We start from the raw sequence: 10,416 nt of genomic DNA, 5'->3' as shown, positions 1-10,416 counted from the left end.
GTTTGTACTTAGGCAATTCTGGATCGCAACTAAGTCCCCGAGTGCGACGTTTAGTGCACACTCGGAGAAAGTTAGTACTTAGGCGATTCTTGATCGCAGCTAAGTCCCCGAGTGCGACGTTTAGTGCACACTCGGAGAAAGTTTGTACTTAGGCGATTCTGGATCGCAGCTAAGTCCCGGAGTGCGACGTTTAGTGCACACTCGGAGAAAGTTTGTACTTAGGCGATTCTGGATCGCACCTAAGTCCCCGAGTGCGACGTTTAGTGCACACTTGGAGAAAGTTACTACTTAGGCGATTCTTGATCGCAGCTAAGTCCCCGAGTGCGACGTTTGGTGCACACTCGGAGAAAGTTTGTACTTAGGCGATTCTGGATCGCAGCTAAGTCCCCGAGTGCGACGTTTAGTGCGCACTCGTAGAAAGTTAGTACTTAGGCGATTCTTGATCGCAGCTAAGTCCCCGAGTGCGACGTTTGGTGCACACTCGGAGAAAGTTTGTACTTAGGCGATTCTGGATCGCAGCTAAGTCCCCGAGTGCGACGTTTAGGGCACACTCGGAGAAAGTTAGTACTTAGGCGATTCTTGATCGCAGCTAAGTCCCCGAGTGCGACGTTTAGTACACACTCGGAGAAAGTTTGTACTTAGGCGATTCTGGATCGTAGCTAAGTCCCCGAGTGCGACGTTTAGTGCACACTCGGAGAAAGTTAGTACTTAGGCGATTCTTGATCGCAGCTAAGTCCCCGAGTGCGACGTTTAGTGCACACTCGGAGAAAGTTTGTACATAGGCGATTCTGGATCGCAGCTAAGTCCCCGAGTGCGACGTTTAGTGCACACTCGGAGAAAGTTAGTACTTAGGCGATTCTTGATCGCAGCTAAGTCCCCGAGTGCGACGTTTAGTGCACAGTCGGAAAAATTTTGTACTTAGGCGATTCTGGATCGTAGCTAAGTCCCCGAGTGCGACGTTTAGGGCACACTCGGAGAAAGTTCGTACTTAGGCGATTCTTGATCGCAGCTAAGTCCCCGAGTGCGATGTTTAGTGCACACTCGAAGAAAGTTTGTACTTAGGCGATTCTGGATCGCAGCCATGTCCCCGAGTGCGACGTTTAGTGCACACTCGGAGAAAGTTAGTACTTAGGCGATTCTTGATCGCAGCTAAGTCCCCGAGTGCGACGTTTAGTGCACACTCGGAGAAAGTTTGTACTTAGGCGATTCTGGATCGCAGCTAAGTCCCCGAGTGCGACGTTTAATGCACACTCGGAGAAAGTTAGTACTTAGGCGATTCTTGATCGCAGCTAAGTCCCCAAGTGCGACGTTTAGTGCACACTCGGAGAAAGTTTGTACTTCGGCGATTCTGGATCGCAGCTAAGTCCTCAAGTGCGACGTTTAGTGCACACTCGGAGAAAGTTAGTACTTAGGCGATTCTTGATCGTAGCTAAGTCCCCGAGTGCGACGTTTAGTGCACACTCGGAGAAAGTTTGTACTTAGGTGATTCTGGATCGCAGCTAAGTCCCCGAGTGCGACGTTTAGTGCACACTCGGAAAAGTTAGTACTTAGGCGATTCTTGGTCGCAGCTAAGTCCGTGAGTGCGACGTTTAGTGCACACTCGGAGAAAGTTTGTACTTAGGCGATTCTGGATCACAGCTAAGTCCTCGAGTGCGACGTTATGTGCACACTCGGAGAAAGTTTGTACTTAGGCGATTCTGGATCGCAGCTAAGTCCCCGAGTGCGACGTTTAGTGCACACTCGGAGAAAGTTAGTACTTAGGCGATTCTTGATCGCAGCTAAGTTTTTTTTTTGAGACCGGAGTGTGCGACCGCGGAAGAATTTTGAATCTGCAAAAACAATCTGCTTTGTATTATTTCACCAATACTTGTTCTTTACATAGCTTCAGTCGACGGTCACGTGTAGAAGCGCTTCAGGAGATCTCCGTTCCATGCTCGCGGCTCATCTGTTTCCCTGTCGATGTTGTAGAGTCTGTATGCTCCCTTGTTCAGCACCTTGGAGATGATGAAGGGTCCTTCCCAGGCGGGAGCCAACTTGTGAGGTCTTTGCTGATCCACTCGGAGCACCAGGTCGCCTGCTTGGAATGTACGACTCCTGACGTGTCGCGCGTGAAAACGCCACAGATCTTGCTGATAAATGGTTGAGCGAGTCAGTGCCATCTTGCGCTCCTCCTCTAGAAGGTCCACTCCGTCTTGCCTTGCTTATTCTGCTTCAGCTTCGGAGAAGAGTTCGACTCGTGGAGCATTGTGGAGCAAGTCACTCGGAAGGACCGCTTCTGCTCCGTAAACGAGGAAGAACGGTGATCGCCCTGTAGATCTATTCGGGGTTGTGCGGAGACCCCAAAGCACTGAAGATAGCTCGGTGACCCATGCGCCAGCGGCATGTCCCACCTCTCGCAGGAGTCGGGGCTTCAAACCTTGCAGAATAAGTCCATTCGCCCGCTCTGCTTGTCCGTTTGTTTGAGGATGCGCCACAGATGCAAAATCCACTCGGATACCTTGGCTTGCACAGAAACCTTTGAATCTGTCCGAGTCAAAGTTTGTCCCGTTGTCCGTGATTATGCTGTGAGGTACCCCGAATCTGGAGATGATGTCCCTGACAAACTTGATGGCTGTTAGGGCATCGAGCTTCTTGATGGGCTTGGCTTCAATCCATTTTGTGAACTTGTCGACTGCCACCAACAGATGTGTGTATCCTCCTTGGCCTGTCCTGAATGGACCGACTGTATCTAATCCCCATACTGCAAACAGCCACACAAGAGGGATTGTCTTCAACGCAGATGTTGGCTTATGGGACTTGTTGGAGTAGAACTGACAGCCTTCACATCGGTCGACCATATCTTTAGCCATTTCGTTTGCCTGTAGCCAGAAGAAGCCAGCTCTGAATGCTTTGGCGACGATTGCTCTTAAAGAGGTGTGATGACCGCAGGTTCCCGAGTGAATTTCTTCCAGGATCAAATGTCCCTCCTCTGGGGAGATGCATCGTTGAAGAACGCCTGAAACGCTTTCCTTGTACAACTGGCCATCAATGACAGTGAACGACTTCGACCTGCGGACTATCTGCCTGGCCTGGACTTCGTCTTCTAGTAACTCCTGCCTCAGGATATATGCGATGATCGGCATAGTCCAATCGGGGATGACAGCAAGAATCTCCATGATCAGATCAACCACAGCAGGTACGTCGACTTCAGTCGGATATGTCAAGCTCTTTGGTTGTACTGGTCCTCTGTGAAAGGATCTTCTTTAACTGAGGGAAGGTGGAGGTGCTCGAGGTAGACGTCACTCGGGACTGGTCTCCGAGTGGATCCGAGTTTTGCCAACTCATCAGCTGCTTGGTTCTTTAGTCGCGGAACGTGGTGGAGTTCTACACCTTCAAACTTCTTCTCGAGCTTCCTCACTGCACTGCAGTATGTGGTCATGGTGGGGTTCATGACGTCCCACTCTTTCATCACTTGATTAACCACCAAATCCGAATCGCCATAGACCATCAGGCGACGGACGCCGAGTGTGATGGCCATGCGCAGTCCATAAAGGAGAGCTTCATACTCTGCCTCATTGTTGGAGGAATCAAAGTGTATTTGCAGCACATACTTGAGTTTGTCGCCCTTTGGCGATACGATCACAACGCCACCGCCGGAGCCATTCAACATCTTTAACCCATCAAAGAACATTGTCCAATGAGCCGAGTAGATGTGGGTCGGTTGCTGTTGTTCTACCCATTCTGCTATGAAGTCAGCCAGAGCTTGAGACTTTATAGCTTTCTTGGCCTCGAACTTGATATCGCAGTACAACATCTCCATTGCCCACTTCGCCACTCGGCCCGATGCATCCCGATTATGGAGGATTTCCAACAACGGAGCATCAGAAACGACAGACACCGAGTGGTCTTGGAAATAATGAGCCACCTTCTTCGCAGTCATGTAAATCCCGTAGATAAGTTTTTGATAGTGGGGATACCTCTGCTTGGAAGGAGTCAGGACTTCGGAGACGTAATACACTGGTCGCTAAACTTTGTATGCTTTGCCTTCTTCTTCTCGTTCAACTGTAAGAATAGTGCCGACGACTTGATTTGTAGCCGCGATATACAGAAGAAGGGGCTCTTTACTGAGCGGAGCGGTAAGAACCGGCTGGGTGGAAAGTAGGACTTTGAGGTCATCGAATGCAACTTGGGCTTCATCTGTCCACTCGAAAGTATCTGATTTCTTCATGAGTCGGTACAGAGGAAGTGCTTTCTCGCCGAGTCGACTGATAAACCTGCTCAAAGCCGCTAGGCAACCCGTGAGCTGTTGAACATCGTGTATTCTGACCGGACTCTCCATTCGGACGATGGTCCCGATCTTTTCGGGGTTGACGTCGATCCCTCGTTTGGAAACGAAGAAACCGAGTAACTTTCCGCTGGGAACGCCGAACGAACACTTGGCGGGGTTGAGCTTGATATCGTACCTACGAAGGTTGGCGAATGTCTCTGCCAAGTCAGTCAGCGGGTCGGAACCTTTGCGTGACTTGACTACGATATCGTCCATATACGCCTCCACATTTCGACCGATCTGGTCGAGAAGGCATTTTTGGATCATGCGCATAAAGGTTGCTCCTGCATTCTTCAAACCAAATGGCATAGTGATGTAGCAGAAGCACCCGAATGGGGTGATGAAGGCTGTTTTTAATTCATCGGGGCCATACAGACGGATTTGATGATAGCCCGAGTAGGCATCAAGAAATGACAAACGCTCGCAACCCGCAGTCGAATCGAGAATTTGATCGATGCAGGGGAGCGGAAAATGGTCTTTCGGGCAGACCTTATTGAGATGCTTGAAGTCGATGCACATTCGGAGCGACTTGTCCTTCTTGGGCACCATGACAACATTAGCGAGCCACTCGGAGTGGTGAACCTCGCGAATGAAGTTGGCTGCCAAAAGCTTGGCCACCTCTTCCCCGATTGCCTTCCTCTTGTGCGCGGCGGACCGACGCAGGCGTTCTCGGACAGGCCGGGCGGTGGGATCCACATGCAGTCGGTGCTCAGCCAATTCCCTGGGTACACCTGGCATGTCAGAGGGTTTCCATGCGAAGATTTCCCAGTTCTCACGGAGGAATTGGGTGAGCTCGGCTTCCTATTTAGGATCGAGGGTGGTGGAAATGTTCGTCGGGGCAGCAGTGTCGTCCGTCGGGTGGATGCTGACCTTCTTCGTCTCTCCCGCCGACTGGAATGCGGACTCCGAAGCTGGCTTCTTCGAACGCATCAAGTCAGCGGGGTCGACTATTTTCTTGTACTCGTCAAGCTCGAGGACGGCCATCTGTTGGTCGGCGATTCTTGATCCCTGCTGCAGACACTCCTTAGCCTGCTGTCGATTGCCTGTGATGGTGATCACACCTTTCGGGCCTGGCATCTTGAGCTTCAGGTATACATAACATGGACGGGCCATGAAACGCGCATATGCCGGGCGGCCCAGAATTGCATGGTAAGCGCTCTGGAAGTCCACCACCTCGAACGTCAGCTTTTCCTTGCGGAAGTTCTTGTCGGAGCCGAAAACGACGTCCAACGCGATCTGGCCGAGTGACTTGGCCTTTCGTCCAGGGACGACTCCATGGAACTGCATGCTGCTCTCGCTGAGTTTGGACATCGGAATGCCCATCCCCTTGAGAGTGTCGGCGTACATGATGTTCAAGCCACTGCCGCCGTCCATGAGGACTTTGTGCAGTCGGACTCCTTCTACCACCGGGTCGACGACCAGAGCCTGTCTCCCTGGGGTGCGTACGTGTGCTGGATGATCCGACTGGTCAAAGGTGATCGCAGTCTGAGACCATTTGAGGAACTTGGGGTTGGTAGGGGTGGCCATGTTCACCTCCCTGTTCACCAGCTTCAGTCGACTCTTGCTCTCAACGTCAGCAAAAATCATCAGTGTTGCATGGACTTGGGGGAACGGATCCTCCTTATCCTCCTCATCCTGTTCATTGTCATTTTCACTCGGTTGCCCTTCGCCGAATCCTTGGATCAGGAGGCGACATTGACGAGTGGTATGCCTCGGATATATGGCGTTGCCCTCTTCATCCATCTTTGTATGAATCGGACATGGCTGGTCCAGGATGGGATTGTTGAACTGCTTCTTCTTGGGGGTGAACTGAGCCTTCCCCTTGCCTTTGAACTTGGCGTTGGTAACAGCTGCAGCTTCTGCCTGCGGAGTGGACGGAGCTTTTTTCTTCTGCTTCCGAGTGTTACTCCCTTCTCCGTCGGCGACTGTTTTGTGCTTCCCGCTTCAGATGCGGTCCTCTTCTTCATCATTTGCATAGCGTGCCGCTATCTTCATCATCTTGCTCATGGAGATGTCGCCTGTTCGGTCGAACTTCAAGTACAGATCCCTGTACCGCACGCCTGCCTTGAAGGCGCAAACTACTTGATGCTCTGTGACATTCTCCACCGTGTGGTAGAGGGTCATCCAACGCTGAATGAAATCGCGCAGGGGCTCATTCTGCTTCTGGACACAGTGTTGGAGCTCCACGAGGCCAGCAGGGCGCTTACACGTCCCTTCGAAGGTCCTGATGAACACTCAGGCCAGATCTGCCCAGTTAAAGATGCTTGAGGGGGCCAACTGGTTCAGCCACGCTCGCGCCGAGCCGTCGAGCATCAGAGGGAGGTGCTTCATGGCGACGTGGTCGTCCCCTCCTCCGATCTGGACTGCCACTCGGTAATCATCTAGCCATGTTTCTGGCTTGGATTCTCCTGTAAACTTGCTGATCCCCGTCGCCAATCAGAAGTTGGGAGGGATATCAGCCGAACGGATGGCTCGACTGAAACATTCGGGACCAGAAACGATGGTCCTGCTTCCACTCGGACGTTCAATATCGTAACCATCGCGGTGGGCTCGGCCCCTGTTGACCCTCCGCTGGGCGATATGCCCTCTCGCGTCGGGCCTTGGGTCGTAAGTGTCACCGACTGAACGCCGATCATCATGATGTCGGGGCCCATAGGGCCCACCCCGCGGAGGGGTGCGTGAACGGCGACGATCTTCGGGATTTATGGAATGGCTGCCTCCCCTGTGTCGCTGATGAGAGCCAGGCTGTGAACTGACCGATGCGTATTCGCATGAACAGAACTATTGTGGATCCTGTTGTGCGACTGGGAGACCGCCGAATTTTGCTGCTGCGCCGTGTGCAACAGGGCGCGGATTTGCTCGATCCTCGTGCCAGCCTCTGAATCAGTCGGCTGAAGGGAATCGGCTATCTTGGCAGCCGCAGCCAAGTTGAGGATGGGTGTGCGGAACAACTCCACGTTGCTCCGCCGAGTGTGCCGACTGGCAGAACGGCGAGGTGGACGGCGAGCGCCGGATGTTTCGCCGATCTCGTGCTCGTTCCAGCCAGATTGACGGGGACCTTCATGAGAGTTGGCCATGTGTACTTCTGCTGCAGGCCCGCGACCCACGTACTCGGAAGGAAACTCAGTCGGAACCGAGTCCGAGCGCTGGGACGGCGGGGCAACCACAACCGACTCTAGGACCGCCACTTGTGAAGACGCGTTCTGGAGCGCCTGGGCGTGTTGCACCCAACGCTGGAGCCGCGGACGGCGGGATCGCTTGTTGCGGCGCGTGACGGCAGTGTAGGTCGACACCGGAGCCGACTGCTGGAGAAGAAGAATGTCGCGGGCGCCGGCACGGAAGTGCATAGCCCCGCGGCGGGGAAGCGCCTCGTCGTCGAGAGGGTGTCCCGAAGCCATGCCGAATCGTCGACGATGAAGGAGAGAGCGCCGAAGAGGATCTCGTGACCCATGCTCGAATCTCCACCGGACAACATGACGAAACGATGTAGTCGCAAACTCGCGGGAAGTCGCTTAGACGCCTGCCCCACGGTGGGCGCCAACTGTCGTGGGTATAAGTCTGACAGTAGATGTGTAGGGTACGAAAGGATGGGCAGAGCCTTAGCTACGATGAGGTTGTATGAGTTTAGGCCCCTCTGCGGTGGAGGTAATAGCCCTACGTCTCAGTGCTCTGGGAGCTTGTTGTTGAGTGGAATATAGAATACAGTGATTTGCTAACCCCTGCACCAGTGGGGGAGGGTGGCTTATATAGAGTGCGCTGCCCTCCACAACGGTTCGGTGCACAGGGGTGGAGTAGTGGCGAAAAAATGCCTACGTTACAGGTAACGTATGTCTTAAATGCTAATAAAGGCACATGGAAGCGTATGACCGTTTCCCTCCAAGGGGGTTACGATGCACAGAGTGGAATCCAGTCGGTTAGTTTGATATTCTCCGAATGCTCGTCTCCGACTGGATGGTCGAGGATCTGTTACCGACTGGATGATGGGAACTCCTTAGTTCAGTCGGAACTGACTAAGGGCCTTGTCCCTTATGAGGGGTAGTCCTTGGGTAGGACCTACAGGGCAGGCCTATGACCCTACCCTAGGACTATAACCCCATCACTTGGCTTGTATATTCCTACGATGGGCTTCCTCAAATGTCCGAGGTCTTCACAAGCAAGCAAGTTGGATGCACATCCACTTAGCTTTTGTTGAGGTTTCATATACTTATAGCTCTAGTGCATCCATTGCATGGCATTCCCTACTCCTCACATTGATATTGATTGATGCGCATCTCCATATCCCATTGGTCCGCCTAGTTGACGCGAGACTTTCTACTCCACTTTTACTCCTTTAATACCGACCACCCCATTCTATTGCACCTATATGTTGTGTCCATAGTTCACACTCATGTATTGAGCAAGGTATAAAATGTTGAAGCGCATTAAAAACTACAATCCAATTCCCTGGATTAATACAGTGGTGCTTGACATTTCTATTTAAGTGGTGAACTAATAACCCACAAGTATAGGGGATCGCGACAGTTTTCACGGGTAGTATTTCACCCTAATTTATTGATTCGCCACAAGGGGAGCCAAAGAATATTTATTGGACTTGAGAGTTAAGTTTTAAATTCAACCGCACTTGGGATATCTCTCGGTAGCAAGGATTTAGTATCACACCAAATGATAGTAGCAACAACAATAGTGATAGCAACAATTTTGTAACAATAGAACACTACAAGAAATTGGTTCGTTATTGACCCCCCATTTTTGTCAAAGAATTGTCATTATTTGTAATTTAAGACCTTTTTATGACCAAATACTCAAGGTCAATAGTTGGCTGTCAATAATTAACAAAACTGACCTTCCCAAGTTTTTGGTCATAGATCTTATGACCAAAATGCTTTCATCATAAAATCCATGTCCAAACTTTTGGTCATTACTTCTGCGTCTCACCCACATAGGATCTGATGTGTTGTGTTGATGTGGCATAATCCATGTGGCATCAAGGATGATATAGCACTAATGATGACATGGAGTACACGTAGGTGCGTGACTATGTTCACATAGGATCCCACATGGCTATGTCCACACAATAGTTTACATGGGCCAAGCCCAATAAGTTTGGCCATTTAATTTTTCAAGCTAAAATTTTGGGCCCAATTACAACCCAATTATTATTTGATCCAGCATAACTATTACTGGGCCATAGTTCAGAATTAACCCTTTTTATTTTAGGGACATCCTCACCAAGCCAAAATTCTCATGGCAGTTGAGCGCACCCCACATGTCCCATTTCCCATGTAAAAAATAACAAATCTAGTCGTTTTCATTAAGGGAGCAACAAATCATATTACCACCCATCATATACACATGTTCTGCAAATCTAGTCGTTTTCATTAAGGGAACTGCCATAATGTCTTATACTTAGGAATATAGGGAGTAGCAAGCTTGAAAGTTCTGCTAGAACTTTTAAATACATCAAATTTCTTGATTCTTAAGCAAGGACCAACTCAAAGCTAAATATTTGTCCTTCGACAATCACTTGATCTTATTTAAACAATAAAAATTAAACATACGACAGACAAAAAAAGGAACAAACATTCCAGCAGTGACTCTTATCCAGATATTTTATCAAGATATTTTAGACAACAATAAAATATTTAGCACTTCATCAAAATTACACACTTGCATACAAACATTAGATACTATAGTAAAATGCATGTACCATTTACTGAACACTGAAATTTCTATAGAAGCCATAATACAAACATTGAACATTGAACATCATATACTATAGTAAAAGAGATAATGTAGCCCCAGGTATGTTCATAGGATAACATGCAAGTGCAGACAAGATAGAAGCCATATGCTTTCATGCTTGCCCAAATTCTTTTAAGGCATAGACATATTCAGATATAACTCCAAATTTATTCAAAGTTAACATGGTGAAGCTAAATACTAAATCCAATTATATATACAGTACAATATAGACGAAATATGTGAGCTTGGACGACCGGTGAGGACACAAGAAGGTATATATGCGTGTACACCTGGCTCACATGAGCTCTTATGAAAACCCATTTACAAGCTAACCCATTCCATGACAAAGTCGTCTGTACTAATTAACA

The sequence above is a fragment of the Hordeum vulgare genome, chromosome 5H, assembly GCF_904849725.1.
Source record: "Hordeum vulgare subsp. vulgare chromosome 5H, MorexV3_pseudomolecules_assembly, whole genome shotgun sequence".
Lineage (NCBI taxonomy): Eukaryota > Viridiplantae > Streptophyta > Magnoliopsida > Poales > Poaceae > Hordeum > Hordeum vulgare.
Note: the sequence above shows the minus strand (reverse complement) of the source record.